This window comes from Melopsittacus undulatus, chromosome 1 (assembly GCF_012275295.1).
Source record: "Melopsittacus undulatus isolate bMelUnd1 chromosome 1, bMelUnd1.mat.Z, whole genome shotgun sequence".
Taxonomy (NCBI): domain Eukaryota; kingdom Metazoa; phylum Chordata; class Aves; order Psittaciformes; family Psittaculidae; genus Melopsittacus; species Melopsittacus undulatus.
In genome coordinates, this window is record NC_047527.1 from 115,683,387 (window position 1) to 115,707,823 (window position 24,437).

At 39.8% G+C, this 24,437-nt stretch overlaps 1 protein-coding gene across 2 annotated transcripts in view; it reads right to left on the minus strand.

Annotated features, from left to right (window-relative positions):
• The window catches only part of KIAA1217 (KIAA1217 ortholog), a 379,558-nt gene that overhangs the window by 279,628 nt on the left and 75,493 nt on the right, over positions 1–24,437 (minus strand). The window contains exon 1 of one of the 2 annotated variants that reach the window (XM_034064863.1): positions 16,573–16,592. The exons of the other annotated variant lie outside the window; for it this stretch is intronic. The gene's annotated coding sequence lies outside the window, so the exon portion shown is untranslated. Of the gene's footprint in view, positions 1–16,572; positions 16,593–24,437 lie in introns of those variants that run through there. 2 annotated transcript variants of the gene reach the window in all.

Sequence of the window (24,437 nt, forward strand, 5' to 3'; positions counted from 1 at the left end):
AAGATGTTTTGTCCTAAGTATAGATAAACCCAGGCTTTTGCTAAAAAAAAAAAAGAAAAAAAAAGTTGCTATAAAATAAAATGAGTTATAGCTTCATCACCTGTTTAATCTCCTTTACTCTGCTGGTGGACTTTCTATATCCCTAATGCAAGTAAGAAATCACTGCAGGTCCACTGTGCCTCAGGAACTGCATTGATGAGGCATGAGCTCACTGCAGGACACTAATATATTTTACTCCACTTTTATTTATATTGCAATCTTTTATGCCTCATTACATTTATTTACAAATGTTTTCCAAATCTGAAGATTAATAAATTACAAATATTTGTATCCTTATATTAAATACATACTTAAACACAACAAAGAAGAACCCTAGCACTGGAAAATGCAGACAGAATCAGTTACAATAATTAAAGTACAATCTCAGCAGCAATGAAAAATACTATTAACACACTTCAGTGAGCTGCAGCTGTATTTTATATGTTAAAAGACAGACAAACATACAGGACTAATCTTCAAAAGATGTCAAATGGCTCAGCTCCATTATATGTCACCTGTCAGACTCAGAGGCTGGCCAAGGCAATTTGCCTCATAAAAATTAAAATGTGTAAAATATTTGAACAGGCAGATGCAAGGTGTAATTTTATCCACTAAACAGCATTTATCTCCTAGTGTTCTCAATCGAAATGAGATGTGTATGTGTGTTACAATCCAAAGTTAAAAGGGTAAAAAATCCTCCTTTCTTCTGATAGCAGAGTGAATCTTGCTTATTAACACAGATAACATTGGGGTCTCTTCTAAAGAACCAGCCATGTTTTTGCAACTCTGCTCTCCTGAGATGCTCAGCATCAAGAAGCTTCACCACGGGACATCAGGGATAAAAATTCCCTAAGAATCATTGAGTGAATTCTCACCAGTCCCAGGGATTCATGATGAGAATTCAACTCAATTCAAAGAGGTCTTAAGAATTCAGATGTGGAGAGATTTCAACCACTTGGTCCCTGATGCACCAAATTATTTGATGCTTTTAGTTTAAGTATGCTTTTACTTCACATAGGTGAACACTTCATATGACTTCAACTTCTGCTACATGATTTTAGCCTGCTGGCAAGCTAGCATCAGATAAGACACGATCAATTGTGAAATGTTATTTTTGCATTGTATAAAATAATTTCACACTACTTTCTGAGAAAAAGTAACAGAATAGTTGCTAGTTCTTGTAATTCACAGAAATAAGTAACATTTAGTATACAAGATGAGCACTAAACTCTAGATGTCTAACTTTGAAAGAAAAACATATCCAAGATCCTGATCCAGTGAGCTGTTTAAAATTGTCTTAGCTTTAAAGAAAAGTGGTGGAAGAGACTAAAATTTATGTTCTTAAACACTTGCTAAACCAGGCTTACCTGATAAAATTTACTATCTTTACTATCAGAACTGTTATGGCCCTCAGTAACAGCAGAACTGAGATCTCAAACTACCACCTTCAGCCAATTGTGCCAAAACAGACAACTGTTGGTCCATTTAGAATATTTCAGAATTGCATCTAATAAAGCTGTGCTATTGCTAGGGATCATTTTTACATAAAGATTTATGGGAATCATGAAACCTCATGCCATCTTTTTACATCCATTATCCAAAGCCATTTTTCCCTTTCCTGGAAATTAGATAAGCAGCAGCCTATGTGGAGAGGGCTGCTGGCATAGACTACAAGAAGTTGCACATGACTGATGCATACGATTGACCTGATGCTGCTATTCCTCCTCTCATCCTTCCCTTTTTTAAGGGACTTTTCTCTGAAACTGTTTTGCAAAACCAAGTCAGCAAGTGTAAATGTGAATAGCTGTTACCTATATTCCAATTGATTCATTAATAACATCAACTAAGTATCAACCCAGTCATGAAGTACTTTCTGAAACTTTAGAGCACTTCAAGAATAGACTAGAGAAAAGCCATTAATCTTTGCAGAATATGTCTCCACACACTATGTTCTTCTACAGTTGCAGCAGGAATTTTAACTCAGTTCTGCTGTTGTAGTGGTATTAATCATATTTTTAAAAAATACATAAATAATATAGTCACAGATACAGACACAGACATAGATATATAGCCCCAGCGTGCCAAGCAGTCATCACATGAGATAACTAAACCTGGTCAAATATTCCCAAAGAAGTACAAAGCACCTGAATTTCAAATCTAGTGCTTTCTTGAAAGACTTATTCTGAATTATCAACTAATCAGAGGTTTGCATCTTCAAAAAGTAAAACAGGAGCTGTCCACCACTGTATGAACTTGTTGTTCTCATACTCACATATGTAACAGATACAAATATTTGCTTCTTAAAAGCCTAGGAAATACTGAGTTGTACTTAAAAGAAAGCAAGAAGTTTTTATTTATGAATAAGCTTTTATCCTTTGCATTAGAAACAAAAAGAGCATGGAAATAATTATAAACAATGTTTGTTCAATAAGAATGGTCAGGTCCTAAGAGCAAAAAATGTGAGATTGCCTAAAGCCTAAAAAACAAAGGGTGAATTAGACTTGCTCAGTAACGCAAGGGTTTCTTGAAGGTACAGAGCACTAGCAACAATGAACAGTGTCTATAGTATTTTGTTGGTCCCCTAACGTCTCAGCAAAGAAAATCTCATGCAAGAAAAAACACAACAGGTTGGATCCCTCTCTATTTCTTCTCTCCCAAAACACCATATGCACCCTCATTCACTGACTGGTTTCTAATCTCCTCATTACCAGAGGAAAACCTGCAGATGGGAAATTCACTGCAGCCATGTTAAGTAGAGAGGCTCAGAGTTGGCTGAAGGGTTTTTTTTATCTGAGGAAATTCTCTTCCAATTCCTCTCCCCACCTCCTTTTTATTGCCTGCAACCTCTTTCAAGTCCCTGTTTGGATACTTCTCCTCAATGTTTTCCTTATGCCTTCCAGACTGTGATCAAAGGCCCTGCTGTATCCCCTTTGTAGGCAGGAGTCATTGCTCCTCTCTGCTGCTGCTGACAGCAATGACTAGGGATGCCTCTGCAGTGCTGAGGAGAGATGAGATGATGCAGTGTTTTAAAAAAAACACTGAAAAATAATGCATGTTTTAGATACTACTACTGCTTTTCTCCTAGTCTCACTATATGTATTCATAAAAGTCAAGAATACTGTCATCAGGTAATCCCTGGAAACATTCTACAGAGCAAGATCTTCTGCTAAAGCCAAGGACAGTGTAAATAATAACTATAAAGAAGTGTTTTGCTGCTTCTTTGGATGCATTCTATCTGTCGGCACATTCAAATAGCAGATTGTTAAACACAGCCTTAAAAGTTCATTTTTGCTCCTGCTGCTTGCTGTGCCTTTGCCTGCTGGCATACGGCAGCTCCCTAATCTCGCATTGGAAGCTGGTCTGTGGTACTGGAGCTCAGCTCAAGAGGAGGTGGCTTGGCAAGCAGTCTGCCTTGCTGCCGAAACTGGGGTAGCTCCCTAGTGAGAAGAGAGAAGAACAAAGGAGCCTGTAATGTTACAAGAGGACTACAAGGAAACACAGGAAGGAGCTCATTCTTGTTTGGAAACAAAAAGATCTAATCAAAACACTGAATTAACATTATTAATCAGTTTCTTTGCTGCAGCTTAGCAGTCAGATCAGCAACAGAAACAGACCCCAAGAGATGCATGCAATATAGCATCTTGCACAAAACCCCAAATCCATAGAATTTACCAGCGCTACTTTGTGCTTCTTTCGGAAATAGAAAAATAACAACTACCAATTAGACTTTGAAAAGAGCATAAATAACTCATGTGTCCAAACTCCACAAAGTTTCAATGAAGTTAACTGCCTTACTTCTCTTGAGGCTTCTCCAGCCTACACAGTTACTCAAACACTTACCGGAGGTTAGACAAATCATTAAGATAAACGAGGTCCAGATTCAGAAGTACTCAGAAAAAAATAAAATTGCTAATATATTTAGCTCTGCCTAAAGAGACTGAAAAAAAATTACTGCTGAAATGCAGAGCTGATGTGGAAGCTCCACATATTTTGTACTCACATGTCGGCGGTTTCACAGGCAGAAGATGCACAACAAAGTTGCTGCTGCCCACATCACCTATTAATCAACCAGATTCACATGAGAATGACAAACCATCCAGCGAGATGCAAAGCTCCTGAGGCTGCATTTTGTCTTCTTCCTCAGCAAAAGAGGATGAATAACTCTGTAAAAACCTGTTGTTCCCCCCTGCTGTTTCTACCACCACCATTAGGACTGCAAACGAAGTCTCGGTGTGTTTAGATTTAATCTCCACTGGACATTTGCTTTATTCCCCTGACTGTCCTTACAAAGCAGACATAGTGAAAGTGACTGCTGACTCCTCTGTCTGGGCATTAGCACCCAGGCACCAGGTCAACAGACACAAGTTATGCACCAACAAACTATTGTGCCACTTCCAGCATGAGGCCACTTAAACTGTATCTGCTAATCCCACGGTTTTGCATGCCCAACCGAGACAAAGCAGGCAAGGCTGCCTCTAAATACCCCCTTTCCCTTTAGATATAAAGGGGACTTTTCTGCTGTAACCCCAGGGATTGGAGTCCGTTGTGCAGCTTCATTTGACACTGTCTTGTTTTTCCTACTGAGAAAATCACTGCTTACAATGTACCAAACATACTTCCCTCATGCATAAGTACAAGGGAGACTAAAACAACTAAAAGGGTTGAAATATTCTCTCATCTCCATTGAATAAGGGTTTCCACTGCTGCACAGAAAAAACTGCTGCTGAGGATGACTTCCCATGCACTCCTTTCCCTGGACATTCCTGACAGCTAGGACATATTAAACATTTTAAATTATTAAAACCTCCAGGCACCCTGCAGACAATCCATGCTGCCTTCATACCTCACAGGTCATACCCTTTAAATCTGTAACAAAGGCCAGTAATTTCTCAATGAAGATATTCCAAATATCCAATAAAAATGAAAGATTGTGGAATGGCATCCAGAATGCTCATTGTCCTCTGGGAGGCAAGGTCAGCACAGGCCTTCCCTCAATAAACACACTGTGCTTTCATAACTCTCATTTATGTCATCTATATGAAATCAGCTGCTTACTAGATTTAAACTCCACATTTCTTCTTAACCAAAAACGTAAGTGGGGGTGAGACAGCAAATTCTAAGGCACCCATAGATCACAACATATGCAGGTCTTATTATTAGAATGCTCAAAGATAAAGAATTGAAATAACCTGTTACACTGTCAACATCAATTAAGTGTTCAAACTCAGTTTCTAGATGCTACATGGAAGCACACACCAAGTACACTGTCCTAGTTTCCCTAACATGCTTATATTCAGGGGATACCTATATTCACATATAGAGCAATGCAATGGGACTATTTTAAAGTGCAGGGCTTTGGATGATTTTCAGTAGGATTACTCAGTCACACTGCAATAAGGCATCAAAATAATGGGAACTTCCAGCAGGCCGGAGCAGGGGCATGCTCTTCAGGCATGAGGCTGTACACACATAGCCACAAACACATCTGTGAATTGAATTTAATTTATACAAGATCCTGCTCACACAAAGTAAATAACCTAAAATCCTCTAAAAATAACTTGCTGTAGTGGATAATGTTGAGAAAGCTAAAGAGGTTTATTCAGCTAAGGTTCTCTTTTCCTCTTCCTTACAAACTAATACAACTTGTACCTTGCCATGGAGGAAGTTTACAGAAGACAAGTTCGAAGGGTAACAAAAAGATAGAGGGAGTGAAGGGGCATCCTTATCCAGCTAGTGGCTCACACCAGCACAAAGTCAGCAGCAGGAGTCAGGCACCCTCATGAGAGGATTAATCCTGGCTATAGCCCTCCACCATCCTGCCCCTCTGAAGTGCATGGCCATGCACAGAGGATAATCATAGGAGCAGGCATCAGAATATCTAACAAACAGCACCAGTTCCATCGCTGTATCACAGAGGAGTGATATCATCATGCAAGTTTGTCAGACTTAGTGTATCTCAGATGAACTGGTACAGAGAAAGAGAGACATGGTGTTTACATGTCAGCTGCACACTGGGGAGAGGGGAAGGCAAAGGTGTTTCTAAAGAACAAGCCAGCAACAATTGGTTAACATACATTTGCAGCATCAGGCACAGTTTGGCACTGAGCAAAAACTAGTTGAATAGTTCATGGAAATAATGTGCATACCTACACACTTGACCAGAGTGGTTTTGCAGGATCATCCTACTTTCAAAGACCTACTTTCGGTCTTTACTGAAACTTTTCCACATTCTAGGCTATCCTTACATAAACTGTAAATCTGTAGATGGCTTTGTGTATTCCAAGCTATTACTTTCACTCACTTCCTGAATAACAAGTCAATGCTTGCGGAAATTTATCATTTAACAAGCTGTTTATTAGAGAGAGGTCATCAAGGTTGATTAATTTTAAAAAATTCCCAGTCCAGTTTAATTACATCAAGCAGAGGAACTGAAGTGGCCTCAATGCATGTAAAATACTCTAGGGGCTCATAAATATAGCATAAGAATATTAATAAAATTATTTAAAATTGGTGCACATATGCCATGCACACTCCGTCACACTACTATTACTTATGATTTGATAGGATCAATAAAATGATTGGTATTTTCTAAATATAAATAGACAACCACACCCTCATAAAAAGCATACGTGCACTGACCCCCCAAAAAAGGAAACAGAAGGAAAAAACAGATGAGATAAATACCCAGGTATTTATCAGTACATTTCTACTTCATCACTCCTACGTACTTCAATAAGGCATAAATGCCATTTCAAACGTACAGTAGACTGGTCCATGTATCTACATTAGCTGCTTCTTGATTACAAAGGGGAGGCGCCTTTTTCTGATACTAACACTACATCTGCTGGAAACAGCTGGAGAAAAACTGTCAGATTGACCAGGGGGCTAACACTAGGGAAAGTTGGATCCCAAACTATAGGAGCAGTGCAGTTTAAAGCATCAGTGTCCAAAAGTACTAATGTCATCTAGGTGATATTATCAAGGCATGCATAACACTGGCAAAGTATTCTTCAGCCTCTTTTGGTGAGGCAACAGATACATACTTCCATGTACAAAAACTGCTTGAGAAGCCAAAGAAATTGAGATTTCTTTGGCCTGCTTGAAGGGTTTAAGAATCCAGGTGACAGGTCTCAAAACACAGCAGCTTGGTGATTATCTTTTAGCAAATTCTGGGCAAAAAGCACAGGATGAAGGGTTGAAAAAAAAGACCATAAAACAAAACCAGAGGCAAGAGGAAATATTTCAGACACCAAAGAGGTTGAGATATCGAAGTTCTGGGACTGGGAAAGACTGGTGCTCAAGTTGTTTTGTGGTATGGATAGAGAGGTTTTCTACATGCATGCATTGTACGACCATTGACAGGATCGCAGACAAATATGAACTTCATACTAGTTTTTTTAACTGGAATACTACACATGACTGAAGAGACAGTGATTGGGAAAGTCTTAAACCTACCTAATACACAGTGATCACTCACTAGATGAGTACTTGCTACCTATACATCACAGCTACCTATATTCCCCACATTTCCTGACATACTTTTTGAACAAGCATGCTAATAGAAAATATCAGGCTCCTCTCACCCTCAGTGAAGACAAGCAAGCACATTGTCAGTAGGCTCCTATACATTTTCTATACAGCAATCTGCAGACTGGAAGGAGGAGGAGCTGAAAACCACAGACTTAAAGCAATGCGGAAAAAGCAGATGTGAGCCTCTTGTGATGAAGGAAAGGGTAGTGAGAAGTTGTTTAAGATGGCACTAAGACTCAGGACTGCTATTCAAATCTCAGTTTCCTGAGCAGCATTACAGTAAAGATAAATACCTAGTGGTATATGTATAATGACTGTCATGATTTTGTAGAAATTTGGTTTTAAAAGTTGCCTTAAAAAATTGATAAAAAATACATAAGAAACTCATTGAAGACAATATAACTGGTTTTACAGCTAATTCGAATCTAGATTTCAGGTAGATGAGATATTATCTGGCTTTTGCTTGTCTGATGGCTCCCTCTCACTGGAGCACATCAGAACCAATTGCATTATTTACACTCAGCAGTACAAATCAAAGTCTGAAATGTCTTCTATAACAGAGATAAAAGAACAGAGCACAGACATAATCCATCACACAAGTGAAACACAATAAAGCTCCAACCCTAGGCAGGACATCTGTCTGCTGTGCTGCAGCATGAAGCTTCCAGTGCCTCCAAAGTCTTTGAAGACTGATGCGGTAATTCAGTGTGATGAAAAGTACCATATTTAATTTCTTATAGAGCACACGAAGTGAGTTTATATTTCAGTTTTGGTTTCTAAACGTTTAATCATGAAACATCTGAATCAGCAAAACAAGGAGGACTGTTCGCTACATCAACATGTTTTCTGTTTCCATAATATTTAATAAGGAGCACATTTATGAGTCCCCTCTGTGGATTTCAGCCTCTTTGTGGAATTCAGACCAGAAGTGAGGACATTGAGAAAAGTTTTAATGCAAAGGGATGAGCTATTCAAAGGATTCCAAAATCTTCCCTACAGAAAACGCTTGATGGGCAGAACATCAAGCTGGGCAACACCCAAGAAGACCCCTGACTCCCTATCTGCAATGCAGAGATGGCACAAAGGAACATACAAAAGCTTCAAAGGTTGAAAGGGGCAGGGGCACATTAGGGGACATCTCATCTTTGCAGATGTGTAGGGGCAGGAAGGTGGAAGGGAGGCTGGCAACACAGATTTTCAGTCCATACTCCTCTTTTACAGGCATAATGTAAACAGATTACATAAGGGTTCCTTTGGACCTTAAGTGCTATTTGTGAAATGAGCAATACTTCAGCTGGTTTCACTTCTTGGCAAATAGTTCCACTATTTGATGAAAGGTCCCTTTTTGTTACAGTATGCCAAATAGATCACACACAGCAGAGATGGGTAAAAAAGTTTAAAGAGGTTTTTCCTGATCCAGTTTTCTGTATCACAGGCAAACAAAGGCAAACCACAATATGAACTATTCTGGGGGGGAAAAAGGGAATGATTTCTAACATAGTAACAACATCAGCCTCAGACAGTTAAGTATTACCTTTAACAACACCTCATAAAACTGCATATCTTTATTTCTTAAATATCAGAGAGCAGACACAACAATAAATCCTGATGGCAGGGGTGTGTTGCTATAGGGAAACATTTTTGGGTTTTCAATTAATACCATAATAATAGACAGCAACACTTCAACACAGCTTTCGGAGACTCTTCTCTTTGGAGAAGAGTCTCTATCCTTTGGATACCTGTACCCAGAAAGGGTACAGATAACTCTTACAGAAATCTGCTGAATTTTCAGGCAATGACAGTAGGCATGCCACAAGGTCTCCATTACTGGTATACAATATAATGGTTTGTTTTGTCAAATATTTTATGTGGTGGCAGCAGGAAATTTCAGACTGCAGGTGCTTACATCAGTGGAATGTATAGAAATACATCCTAGAAGAGCAGTAACTTCCTAAGATCAAGGTATCATTTTAAAATTATCTGCCTACATAAATTTGACAGTGTCCCCTATGCACAATATAGTCCTCCTGAAAACGTGCTTCCTGAAACATGTGCATCTTTAAAAAGCATATACTTAACAAGCTTTAAAAAAAACCCAATCATTAACAATGCAAAAACTAGGAATGATTTAGAAATGTATCAAATCGCATTAAGTATGCTCTTAAGTTTTATGCTGTTGGTTTACATTTACAGCACCGAACGTACCCTTTCTGCTCTGCAAAGGAGCCTGAAGGGCACCAGATTTGTCTATCACAGAAGCTAGCAAGCGGACTCATTTCCACCGAGCACAAGCTGTGCTGAAACTCTCTCGCTTGCTCTCTCTGCTACCCTCTAGTGAGCAAGCAAAAGTAAACGATGAGATTCAAGTGCCTTTGCATAAGGACAATGTTAATCAATTCAGTTTTCCAGTTTCAGCGTGAAGTACAGACCTCTGTCAATACCACTTTTGGCAATTACTTTTCCTGACTTTTTGACTCCATAATTTGAGAAGTATAAGCCTGCAAAATGCAGTTTAAAAATAATTTTTTTTGAGAGGTAACTGGATTAGTTGACCTTAAGTTATTTCTCTAAATTCCAGACCTTCTTCCTTCCAGTAATAAGCATTGTTTAGTGATCTACAGCATTTATTTTTTTTTAAATTGTAACTTGCTTTGCACGATTATGTTTTGCTCACTATGGGGAACTACTTCCTTTTACAGGGAATACTGGGGATGGGGGATGCCAGGGAGAACTGAGCATTGGAGAAAATTACAGAATTCTAAGTATTTTGGTATCCACCAAAGAATACAAGAAATGGGCATTTCATTCTAACTCCTTAAGAAAAGCAACATTCAGGACATATTGTGAAGGTTACTACACTATTACTGCTTGCTGTTCCTTTACACCATTTCTAGCTCCTTTCCTGCCCCTTTCTGAGGATTAAACAGATGGTAAACAGAAGCTAATGCCAGTGTAACTTACCATCTGGCTAATAGATGCATTTTTGTATAGGCTCATTAGCATGCTTGTTCCATCCCAAATCCTCCATAACAGTTTCGTCTCCGTCTGTATCATCTTCATAACATAGTTAATAAATGCAAAACGCATATCCGAAGTTGCAGTCCATGTGGAACATAATCACAGCTTTTAACTAACCAAAACATCAGAAGTGGGACTAGACCCAACCCTCCTTAGCATCATCTGTCTTTGCTGCCTACTCTACTTTTTGATTATTATTGCTTTATTCTGCTTGAATGTTTGCCTTTAATTTACAGCTGGTTCTTTGTTTACCTGAGACGCACTTTGTAACAAAAAGCAACTGTTATCTTAATCTTTATTATCTTTGTTTTACTTAGAGGGAAAGGCAAATCATCGAAAAAAAACAACCAAAAAGCACTAAAACCTCAGCTCATTTGAGGTATACCTTGGCTGGCCTTGCCAATTATAATTACCTTCAGATGGCTAAAAGCAAGAAGAATGACAACGCTAATTTTAGTCTATTCAGTAGCATTAGGGCAATTCATCAAGAACAAGGCTTTTTTTCTCCTTGACCAATCCTGTCACCCTGTAATAACACTGGTCAGAAAGTTCAAAACTTGTGTTATTTAAGTGCACCAAATTACTGCTCAGATTCAGCAGTGTCACAACAGGCTAACGGACAGAAAAATACAATGACAAATAAAAATAAACACAGGCTAGACTGAAAATGGGATTATCAACAGTCAAGTGGAAGTCAAGAACACCAGCACTGTTCATTGTGCTAATGGAGGATACACTAGTGTCTCTCCTCAGGTATTTGTGAATCATCAACTTTAATGAAAACAGTAAATATTCAGAGGAGGGAAAAGTCTACTAATGTTCACTAATACATTATCTATGAGCATTTAAATATAATTAGAGCAAGTATTTAGGAACATGAAACTCTTTGGTTAAATCCAGGGGGAAAGGCAGCAAAACCTGCCTGCACAGGAGAATCCCTCAGCAACACAAGCACTGCCTGCTATACTGCCAGTCACTGCACCACACAGCAGCTATGGCTCACACATACGGCTTTTCAGGAATCGCAGACCTAAGATTAGTCTAAATTGCTACTCAGGTTTGAAAGAAAAGAAGCAACCAGCAGGAGACAGACAAGATTATCACTGAACTGAAATGAAACATTAGATTTTTGTTGGTTTAGGCAGCCACATAACTTGGAACTAATGGAAAGAGAAGCAAGGAGCAGAAAGAAAATCAGTGTGCAAGCAGCAATGAAGAAGAAAGAGAAAGTAAGAAAGAAGAGAAAAACAATAGCAAATGGAAATTAGTAGAGAGAAGGGAGAATCTAGAGGTGCATAGAAGAAAATGTTGATTGCACTAGCCAACAAGAAGGTTGGAAGTCTAGATATGCCCAGTAATTTTCAAGGGATTGCATTTTAAATACACCAAGGATACTCTGCAAACAACTCCTTTATCCAGATTCATGCAGATGCAAATACAGCCTACAAGCAGTTTTCAGAGAGCCAAACCTACTTAGAAAAGTTTCTTTGGCAAAAATGCTGATATGGACAGCAACACAACCTATGAACATAACTCCTACCCACCCACCAGTGAGTTTACCCCTTCAGTAGCAGCCTGGCAGATTTTGCCTCATTTTATTTGGCAACACTATCATTACTCTTTTATACCTGTACATTGACTTGAAAGCATAATAGTTTGGTTTAAGACCAATGAGTTACTAGCATGAATTTAAGAACGCTTTTTAAAAAAGAGATGTATATAGAGATTTATGCTGACTCTGAAAAGAGGTGGCTAATTCACATTGCTTTCCACAAGATGTTGAAGACCCTCAGTTTCAAGAGATAGTATTTTTGTCATAGGTGCTTAGCACCACGCAGGCTTTGACCTTGGTCATCTAAGTTTCAGAATTCCCATCTGATCCACCAGCAAAATGCTTCAGCTTTTAAAATGCTGCTCTCAAGGCAACAATACATTGCTTAATCCTGCACTGGACAAATTCCACACTTCAGCAGCAAGCTTGGATCCAAGCAGAATTTCAATTGTCAGCCCCCATTTAAAAAGAAAAAAGGGTATTTCTGGCCTCTTTTGTAATACCAACAATTTATGTTCCCACAGCTCTTTTCCAGTCCTTTGTGATTTTACATCTGATTTGTGCCTTATGGCTATTGGCCTTACACAGTTCTTCAGAAGAAAATGACAGCAGCATGAAAGGGATGGCTGAGCCCAATGATCTATTTTTCTTCAGACAGCAATTCTGTTTCACCAAGCTCCCATCCATAAGCATCATTCCACACCTAACAGGGCAGTGTTCGTACATAAGGCCCACAGATGTGCCAGTGTCTAAGGCTGATGAAGAGAAACCTCCCAAAGACCCCAAACCCAAACCCCAAGAATTCTGCATACAAGACCATTAACTGCAAAAGAGCTAAGCTATCCAAAGTAACTACTGTTTGGGCTTGATGTCACAAATATAGTGCACCTCTGAGCATTACTAATTTAGACCTATTAAAGGTCACCAAATAAAGTACTGTGACAGGGGTGGTGCCTACAAAACAAGCCTACTGAGAATAAATCCTTCCAATAGCTGATGATGTGTAGCTGATACTGGGATCATGCACAATTCCAAGGTGTTCACTACGGACCATGAACTTTTAGGTCAATGAGTTTAATTAATTGGCACATGTCCACAAGATAAAATTCAAGAAGGGTATGGTTTGGATATATTATAGTCACATGGAACATTTTGACACGCCCATCCCAGGTGGGGATCAGAACAAAGGGGATAATTATTACCTTATTAGAATATAATGTTATGGTATTATACTCTGCAGTTAGCCTGATAATACTAAAGACATAAACGAACCATCCACTTAATTATTTCAACACTTACAGGATACAGAGAAGATGAAAGACTTAAAGACTTTCTAGAACCAAGATTCATCTCAGTGGAAAATTCCACTTTATTTTTCTTAAGCAGTATTCCAAATCAGGATTGACAAAAAAGGGGTTTTCTGGGGCAAAATTTTGAATAATTAAACGAGATTTCAGATAAATTGTGTGCAGTAAAACTGAAGTTTTTCTTTCAGACGGTTTCAGCTCCAAGGTGCATACATTCAAAATAAAAAAGTCAATACATATACAGAAAAATGCAACCTTGCAACTGGTGGTTTCTGTGGAACAGGCCACTGCTGCTGTCTCCCTCCTAACTTCCCCCCCAGCAACCAAAAAAAATCCAAAGCATCACTGATTTTTCCAGGAGGGAAGCATAATTTTGACTAAATGGTATTATCCAGAACAGTGGCATGAAAAGAAAACAAATCTAAGCATCACTTTCTCCAAACCTATTCCTGTGGCAATGCCAAGAAGCATGCCATGCTGTTTTGTCAGACACCTCTATTACAACCTTTGACTCCCTGCCTTATGCTTCAACAGCATCCTCTGTCAGAGCAAACAGAAAGCATGCTGTCTACATTTTCCTTAGTTTATTCCCAGCCTGCTGCTTCCATCGAGGGCAAAATTACCTAAACATCTGGAAAGATTATCCATTTGCAAAGGGAAGTCTGGCAGTTCTTTCCATCTAACTCTTTCAAAACAGTATATGAACCCTTGATTGTTTCTCTTTTCAAGGATTCCAGATTTTTTGTTTTACAATAAGTCAAATTCAGAACCACTCCAGACAGAAGACTTGCCAAAAGTAACATCCACAGACTGCCTGAAAAACATTCACCACCCACCAGGATCGGTGCATTGCCTGCCCAGAGGCAGCCCCAGATACTGCCATCCAAAACCAGTGTGACAGGCCTGGCGATAACCCAGCTTCTGTCACCCAAAACCTTAACCTCTCCTAGATCAAAATCCTGAGCTAGCGCAACACCTCAGAAGTTACCAGCTACTGCAGAAGAAATCATGGAATAGTTTGGGTTGGAAGGGAAATTAAGGACCATCTAGTTCCAACCCCCCTGCCAGGAAGGGACACCTTCCAGTAAACCATGTTGCTCAAAGGCCCATCCAACCTGGCCTTAAACACTTCCAGGGATGGGGAAGCCACAGCTTCCCTGGGCAACCTGTGCCAGTGCCTCAGCATCCTTAGAGTGAAGAACTTCTTCCTAATGGCTCATCTAAATCTCTCTTCTTTCAGTTTAAAGCCATTCCACCTTGTCCTGTCACTATGCACCTTTGTAAAAAGTTCCTCTCCAGATTTCTTGTAGGACCCCTTTAGGTACTGGAAAGTTCTAAGGTCTTCCTTGGAACCTTCTCCTCTCCAGGCTGAACAAGACCAGCTCTCTCAGCCTGAATTCACAAGAGAGGTGCTCCAGCCCTCTGATTATCTTAGTGGCCCTGCTCTGCACTTGCCTGAGTAGGTCCATGTCCCTCTTGTGTTGGGGTCTCAGAGCTGAATGCAGTACTGCAGGTGGGATTTCACAAGAGCAGAGGAGGAGAATCACCTCCTTCAACCTGGCTGCTTGGACAACATCTCTGTATTCCTCCCAGGCTACCTGTCCTTGCTTCCATGCTCTGTAGCCTTCGTTTTTGTGTTTGACTTTGTCAGGAGCTCTTGTTCATCTACACTGGCCTCCAGTGTTCTTGCTTGACTTCCTCTTCATCACAATGCATCACTCCTGAGCTTGGAGGTGGTGATCTTTGAATAATAACCAGCTTTCTTGGGTCCCTCTTCACTCCAGGGCTTTATCCCATGGTATTCTACCAAGCAGATCCCTCAAGAGGCCAAAGTCTGCTCTCCCAAGGACCATGTTAGTGAGCTTGCTGCGTGCCCTCCTTGCCACCCTAAGGATCTCAAACTCCACCATTTTGTGATCACTGTAGCCAAGCCTTAAGCTTCGCATTCCCAACCAGCCCCTCTGTGTTGGTGAGAACAAGATCCAGCATAACACCTCATTGGCTCCTCTATCACTTGGAGAAAGACATTATCATCACTGCATTCCAGGGATCTCTCTGATTGCTTATGCCCTGCTGTGTTGTCTCTTCAACAGGTATCAGGGTGGTGGAAACCCCACAACAAGCACCACGGCTTGTGAACATGAGGCTACTCCTATCTGTCTGTAGAGGGCCTCATCTGCTCAGTGTTCCCGTTTGGGTGGCCTGTAGCAGACACTATAATGTCATTTGTCCCTGCCCATCCTTTAATCCTGTCCTGCAAACTCTTGGTTGGCTCCTTATCCATTCCCAGGCAGAGCTCCATACCCTCCAGCTGATCACTGACAGAAGGTGACACTCTCTTCCTTGTCTCCCCTGCCTCTCCTTCCTGGAGAGCCTGCATCCTTCCATTCCAACACTCTGGTCATTGGAGCCATTCCACCACCATTTGCACAGAAGCATTTAAGCTGGGTCCCAGTGAAGCTGACTTACTGGGTGGAGTGGCTGGGAATCCCATGTGCTGCCCTTTAGGTGCTCTCCTGCTGACCTGTGATCCCTCTCTACATTCAGGGTATCCATTGCTAACACTGCCATCAAACTGGTAGGACTGGGATGGCTTGAGGTTCCCACATCCCCCAGCAACTTTATTTTAAAGCCCTCTTCACCAGCCTGGCAAACCTATGACCAAATACTGCAATTCCTTCTCTCCACAAAGTCATTACTATTCAGGTATTTATACTGTAGCAGCAACGGCTTACCTGGTGCAGATAAATCTCTATATCTCTTCTGATTTAAAAAGGACAGTCAAATGGATTTTGTCATACAGCTCCTCCTGTATTTTAAGTAAGCCCAGAAAAATCTTCTGCTCTCAGACTAGTGAGTACTGGTACAAAACTGCGTCTTCCCCTGGCAATATAAGCCTCCAGCCTGCACACTGCTATTACCTATAGCCTTGTAGGAAATAAGAGGAGTTATAGTAGTTTTTTTGCCTATCAACAATTTAAAGTGTTAGCAAACATCTTCATTCCACTACCTTTGCCTACATTTATTGAGAAGAGTATCGAATTGTCCCAGATTGCTACCAACCACCACCAGCATTTCAGAAGATAAAGCTAACCACGACTATGCTCAAATATGCCATGCACTTACCGTCACTTTCCAAAATGTTACTCTTGGAGCTACCCTAGGAGAAGTTTCACAGCTCTTATCAGCCAGAATTTAAAGGAGGGAGAGAACAACAGTATGAAGCATGCACAGGCACGTTATGGGAGGAAGCAGAGACACTCCTTCTTGCCTCACCAGGATGTAGCAACTTCCAGTGACTGCAGCCAGGCCCCTTCACCAAACTGGTTTGTGTATTGAAGGGTATGTCAGGAAATTAAGAGACACATCATATGCTTCTGTTTTCTATGGGCCTACATGTATTTTTTTGCTAATACGTATGCTCAGAAAATACACATTGCATAGTTTTTTTGTTACACAGGTGTAAATAAAACATGGTGAATATATAACTAAGTAACCTTTTTCTTCACGCACTCAGCCTTTTGCAGGCTGAAAATATATGCTGTTAATGCATGGCTCTTCTACAACAGTATTTATCCTGAAAAAAACCCTTAGAACAATATATGTTCAAACCACTTGGAAAAGGAAAGTTTAAGCTTAAATTAGGAGTAGAAAAATGTAAAGACAGTTTATATGGAGTTATAGAAAATTCTTTATAATGAATCCACAGACACAACTCCTTCAATAATGGTTATAAAAAAAATCCCATCTCTTGATCTTCATTGTTTACAATGAGGTTTGGTTAATATGCAGATGTTAATTAGTACAAGTCAGGATAAGACAACTGCAAAGACAACTTTTTAGCCCAACAATACTATCCCTTGGATCACTCAGTTTCAACAACTAAGGAGTTTTTGAACTCAGTACCTACTTTACTGAGTACAGCAAAATGCAGAAACTTCACAGCTGCACTGACCAAAATCCTCACCCTTGCTCTTTTTTTGCACACAAAATAGACTGAAAACACAGAGAAACTGAAAACACAACCACCTAGGAAGAACATCTGCAGTGATTGCTGGGATACTGCACTTTGCAGTGTAGTGACTGGTAGGGATGACAGAAGTTTGCTGTGGTCAGAGACAAACTACAGATCACTTGGAAATCTCCAGCAGTGATTTCCAAGTCTGCTGCTTTATGGAGGAGAGTTGCAGTATTCAGACAATACTGAAAACCTACACAGATTATACTGGCACCAACAGATAGCTACAATAGCCCTCCCTCCCCTGGTCTATGACTCTTGCCATATAATATATCACCTCACTCCTAGGGTGATGTAACACCCCAGTTACACCCACTTCTGGGGTGATGGGAGGGTAACAGGAAAGTCTCCAAGTGACAGAGCCCCATGCACCAATCTGTGCTTCCGTATGTGGTTTTGTCCTCCTTAAATTCTATACAGCTCTAACCAGGTACTCCTCTATGTAGAGATCAGCACCCTTTCCTTCTTTAAGATTGGTTCCAAGTATGCAACAGACTCAGCCCAAAATCCAGAGTTGGCAAAATCCATCATCTGTACAATTCCACTCAGAGCAGGGTCCTGCAAGCATCCTCCGCCACTGACTCTGGCCAACACAGTACATCTCTGTTCCTTCCCTCCTCCTAGATATGAAAGGAATTAAGCCTCTGGAAAACAGCAAGTGGTTTACATGCATTATTAATACCTCTTGGTATAACAGTATTCAGGATGTCACTTTTTGTTGCTTCACATCAATCACAGTCTCTTAGATTTCAGAGGAATATTTGCCCATTCACTGTGTAAAGCCAAATGTTACAAAAGGAAATTCTGCTCACTCCTTGACTGAAATTAATTATGCTTTTATAAGTATATAGTCTGGTGGATCACAGGTATTTCAGAATAAATTAAGTATAAAAAAATCATTATAGGCTACGTTTTCTATGCAGCACTGACAAATTCTACATACAATTTCTATCATCAATGACAAGGATTAATCCAAATTATTCTAATCAGAAAAAAAAAAAAAACAAACAAAAAACACTCAAACCCCTTTCACAGTATTTCTCATAAATTCAGTCAGGTTACTTATTATATATCATATAATGGTTTGGGTTGGAAGGGACCTTAAGTATCATCCAGTTCCAAACCCCCTGACATGGGCAGGGAAACCTTCCACTAGACCAGGTGGCTCAATGCTCCATCCAGCCTGGCCTTGCACACTGCCAGGGATGAGCAGCCACAGCTTCTCTGGGCAACCTGTGCCAGGGCCTCACCACCTTCATAGTGAAGAACTTTTTCCTGGTAGCTAACCTAAATCTCCCCTCTGTCAGCTTAAAGCTATTCCCCTTGTTCTATCACTACATGCCCTTGTAAAAAGTCCCTCTCCAGATTTCTCGTAGGCCCCTTTACATACTGGAAGACTGTTATATGGTCCCCCCTCAAGATTTCTCTTTTCCAGGCTGAATAAGCCCAGCTCTCTCAGCCTGTCTTCATACAAGAGGTGCTCCAGCCTTCTGATCACCTTTGTGGCCTCCTCTGTACTCACTCCAACAGGTCCTCATCCCTCTTGTGTTGGGGTCTCAGAGCTGAATGCAATACTGCAAGCGAAGTCTCACAAGACCAGAGCAGAGGGGCAGGATCTCCTCCTTTGACCTGCTGGTCACACTCCTTTTGTTGCAGCCCAGGACATGGTTGGCTTTCGGGGCTGCAAATACACACTGTCAGCTTACATTGAGCTTCTCATCAACCAACACTCCCAAGTCCTGACTAGCACCCTTCTCAAAAATTTGCCCAATTTCTTTTTTAAATTTTTAGGATACTTCTTTCAAAACCTGTAATTAAAACTTGTTTGGCATTTTCTCCATCCTTTCAAAACTCAAACATACCAGCTTCTAACTCCACGAAGTACAAATCTAGTATCAATGCATGGTTTATTTTAGCTCTGTGCCCCACTTCCAAACAAAAAGCCTCTAATGAGATTAAAAGGAAAAAAAAATCAACCAAATAGAACAACTCACTTGGGTATCTTAGAAGATCATTTCATATCCATGAAAAAGTTTACCTGCGACTTACAGCTCTAATACTGAGGAAATACCATATTGGCCACAAGAGCCTGTGGTTTACTTTGGCCATGGGATAATGGAAAAAACAGAACAATAAATAAATGGTCATTTGTCTCCACTTTCACCAGAGTTGTATTGCATTTTAGAACAATGTAAGCCTGAACTGTGTAAACCTTCATCCCTCAAAAATTATGAATAGCTTCTCTGTGCTGGAATGTTTCACTAATTCCTGCTAAGTGATTTGCAAGGCTGAGTAGAAAAGCAGAAATACCTTCTCTGTTCCACATATAAGGATCACCACCCTTTTCAGTTACCTTAGGAACCAGCTATGAGAGAGGATCAGAATGGGCAGTGGCCCCTGCAAGGCTTATTAAGATTTGTGCTGCACTGGTTTAGTTCTATTACCAGAAAACCAAACCAAAACAACAACAACAAAAAAAAAAGGCAAAAAAAAACCAAAACAAAACATACAAATATTTGTCCCAGGGACTACACATACCTAAAAGCAATGTGGTTAGTCTTTGCTGTGAAAATGTCACAGTCACTCAACTCTGTCCAAATGACAAAAAGAGAAATAACTATTAGAAATAAGAGGACTTGAAATTATTTCTAAGAACATCTGTATTTAAACTCCAGAATAGCTAAACCCTAAAACATGTGTTTAATACTAGTAAGCTCTGCAATCAAATGACACTTAATTCCTTATACATAGACCTACTTACCACCTAACAAGCCCTTAGCACTAATACATTAAAATCTAACTTACAGTCTCAAAAGCCAATCCAAGGAAATGTGAAAGGAAATACAAGGAAATGCTTACAAGGTATAAGGCAACTTTAACCCACGAATCAAGATTATACTTCAGGAATGCTACTCAAGACAAACACCCCTTTCTGGTTTTGGGCAAACACATTCCCAAACCTTGAGTGGTTGAAGGCACACCAGATGTCTGCCTATCAGTACCACTGGGTGATGCCTTGGAAGTCTTGCCTGTCCCACCATTCCTCCTGAGATACTCTGACCTTCTTGGCTGTGTGTCTCAAGGCAGACACAAAAATTGCTCTGTGTGACTATCTTAAACCTTTCACCTCAGTTTATGCTAATCATGTCATTGGAGACTCAAAGGGGAAGAAAATGAGTGTGAGGATTTGTCTGAGTGCAGTAAATGTTCTTCCTTCTGCTCTCCCCAGCTCCTGCACATGCAAATTACTCCCACTTACAGACTTCCCGTTTCAGTGGAAATCAGAGGTGACACTTGAATTAAGCTGCTTTCTGTCAACCTCTACTTAACCTACTCACACCCAGTCTGCTGCAGAGCATCTAAGGCAGACTGTATTGACAACGAACTCCTGAGTAGGCTTAGCAAAATTTTTTCTTGCCATACAATCATTCCTAAGATAAATGTTAGGTGAGCAGGTGTTGAATGTAGCCTTCAAGTGTTGCCAACTTAAAAACCTGCACGGGAGGGGAGCATCTTTCTAATAACACGAATCTAAAATTTAGAGAGTAATAACCATTCAGACAAGATCTTTATCTTCTGTAATGATTCAACAGCTCCTTGCTGCAACTGACTGGAAGTTAACCATCAAATGAATTCAATTTTTAATGTCACAGTACATATTTTTCATTGTTCCAGGACCATCATACTGAAAAAAATAAGAATACAATTTATAACTAGGGAATTGATTAAGACACCTTCATATGACCTCACCACGCACATCACTTATCAGTAAAGCCAGAGTACCAATTCACATATTGTTTTTTCACCTAAAATTCTGTGTACACAAGTATTTTAATCTTTCCCTAAGCACCCGGCCTCTCTGCTGCCTGCAGTAGGGCTTCGAAATTCAGTCATAACAAAGCCTTGACCTTAGATGTATGCCTTCTGTCATGTTGTGACATTTCCATCTAGGTTCTGGGAGCTGTAAACCTTTACAAACCTTCACTTGCCTTCTCAAAATAAAACACTAGAAGCATTTTTGGCATGACTGAACACAAATCCCTTCCCTCAGTTATGCCTTGCCACCTCCCCTCTCCAGGGAGATCCAGTCCAAACCCACCCTGGCAGCAGATCCCACTTTCCGAAGGGTAAAAGAGGCCAACAAATGGGATGCTCCTACAGAATTTTAACTCAAACAGCCCATGTCAGTATTGAAGAAGCAGCTTCTTACCAAAGGAGGGCAGAGGAAGGAGCAGAATGAATATAGGTCAGAAAACTTCCATCTCCCACATCATCTTCACTGGGTGCTACTACTCACTGCTCCCTAAGCTGCAAACTCCAAGGTGCTGTCACCAAGACATTGGGGCTGAAGTTCCAGAACTTCGTGCCTCACAATGGCTCCCAGCTCAGGCAGGGACAGGACTGTCAGAGCCCTGTTCTTACCTCCACCCCCATTTTAAAGTCCAACTTTTCCTCACTGGAAGTTAATACCTGATTCAGAAAGCAGGATTCTTTTAAAAGTGCCAGAAAGTTAATTTATATCTAGTTACAGTTTTATGAACTCCTTAAAATTCCAAAGTTGGAGCTAATTTCAACATTAATTGCCTGAATATTCAGCCAAATTACTTCCCTGCTCCCAAGTCAGAGGGTAAAAAACCAGGCTGATGCATCTCAAGGTTTGCAAACATAATTGCTTTGGCATCCATAGCTGTGAAGTACTGACAGCTCTTCATAATATCCAGTCTGCTTGAATATTCAAAAGTTAGACTTCAGGGATCACTTGAATTCATGTAGTTTTCCTCTTTTTCTTTTTTTTTTCTTTTTTTTCTTTTTTTTAATGGGTTTGGCTCTTTTATGTAGTAAACTGGACTTTATGAATGCTTTCCTCTACTAACAGTAATATATTATGATATGGAAAAAAATATACATGAACACACAGCTATCTATCTCATCAAAAAATTATTACAAACTCAAAATAGGCAACAAAACTCAGATACAGGAAGAGGGTTAATGTTTAGTTTTAGCTGTTTTTCTAAAAACAATTGCTTTTAGCTTCAGTGCCATCCCTTAAATATCATTTCTCTGCTTTCCAAAACAGCTACAGTGGTGCTCTCCCTTTCTTTAACTAGCAGTTAGCTATGAACTATGAGAACACAAAATGCACTCAGCAGAATTTGATTAGGACTCTAATTTATAATTATATTTCTCTTAGCAAATATTCCTACATTAAAAATGTATTAAACCATCATTCATCCATTTGTAAGTAATTTGAGTGAATCATGAACACATCTCTTTTTCAGCAGCAAAAGCTGCAGTGGTTGACAAGCACATAAAAATGGACTTTTTGTATACACCTACTCTAAGTTTCTGCTTCAGGGAAGGAAGAGTGAACAGTTTTCCTCTGCCCAGATACATACTGTGAACAGTGCAACTGTCTGACAATTTTGGCAGGTATAATTTGCTAAGAAAAGTAAAAGCCAACTGGAATAGCTTAAAAGAAATCACAGGGTTGTTTCTGAAGAAAACTTCCCAGTATTCTATAGGAAATACTCATGGCAGGCCCCGAAGTATTCATTTATTTTTTAATTCAAGCTCTAAACAATTAGCATCTCCTCTTCAACCTCCTTGCCCCTGACTGGCTAAAACACCACTTCTTTTCCTTAGCCTACATTACACCCACTTAACAAAGCTGTGGGTGCCTAAGTGTTCAAGCACTTGACATGTTAAAATCGTTCTTAACAGCTTAGTTTACAACTGAATGCCTGTAATTTCCGAACATGTCCTGAGGCAGTTTCCTAAACTGTGTCATTATCCCGACAGTGTGTTCAGGGAGAGAGCTAAGCAAGGTTTAAAATCTTATCTATAGCGCTCCTTCTGGGCTCTTCAAGAGTCTTCCTAGTTATTTGGGTCCTTAATATGAATGGGGGTAAAATGCTTTTATATTATTTTTTGGCATTATCTTTCCACCGTATATTTTCCACAACTAACAAAGTCATTGACCATTTTAATATGTACAAATATTAATTTACAATTAATATGTACAAATTTTAATATGTACAAATATTTTTATTGCCTCTTTTGAATCTTCTCAAAATGTTCTATCATTAATTTCATAACACCTTCTTCCGAAAGCCTCTTCTCCCTTATTGTATGCTTAATCTTTCTAACACTCTACCTCCACTAAATTTTACAAGATTGTTGTAAAACATTCCAGAAATTAAAAAAAAAAAAAGACATTTTGTGACATTAATTACCTGTCTCAGTCTTTCAGTAAGAGGAAGAAATCTGCAACCACAAAAAAGCTATACACCGGGGGCTTTTTTTCCTCCCCTCCTTGAAAATGCAGTGCAGAATTACTTTGAACATCTGGGCAGCAAAGGGAACTGGATGTTTTCATGTAGTACAAGTAGCTCAGCAGGGCTGTTTTGCCTTCTTTATCTTCTTCACAAACTGATAAAAATGGGGATTGCTTCTTTAACATATCGTACTGAACACTAAAAAAAAAGAAAACAGAAAACTGGATCCCACTTCTGCTTTTGACTGAATTTGTGTATTTATTTGAAAATAACAGGATGAACCACAGCTGTTGTATCGATTCACTGTACCTGGGAGAGAGTCTGGCCATTCAACATAAAGATCTGTAAAATTACTGAAAATTACAATCAAGAGATAAGTTGGGGTTAAAATGCTCATAGAAATTCAAATACTGCTTTGAAAGATATATCCAGTTACAGGTGTTCTTGTCTATTTGTTGGTTACACCAGTGTGATTATGCAGCACCCACCCTCATCCACACTTTTAGCTATTTACGCTTTCAAGGCAGTACACAACCATCAAACACTTGAACTTTCTCTACTGTTGTATAGCCTGAATATGTCATAGGATGACTACTCCAACGGCGGTCAATCAAGGTAACAGAAGAAATATATTCAAGGGCATATTGCATTTCGTATGGAGTGCGATTTGAAAGACCTGCTCTAGCTCCCAGAAGAGC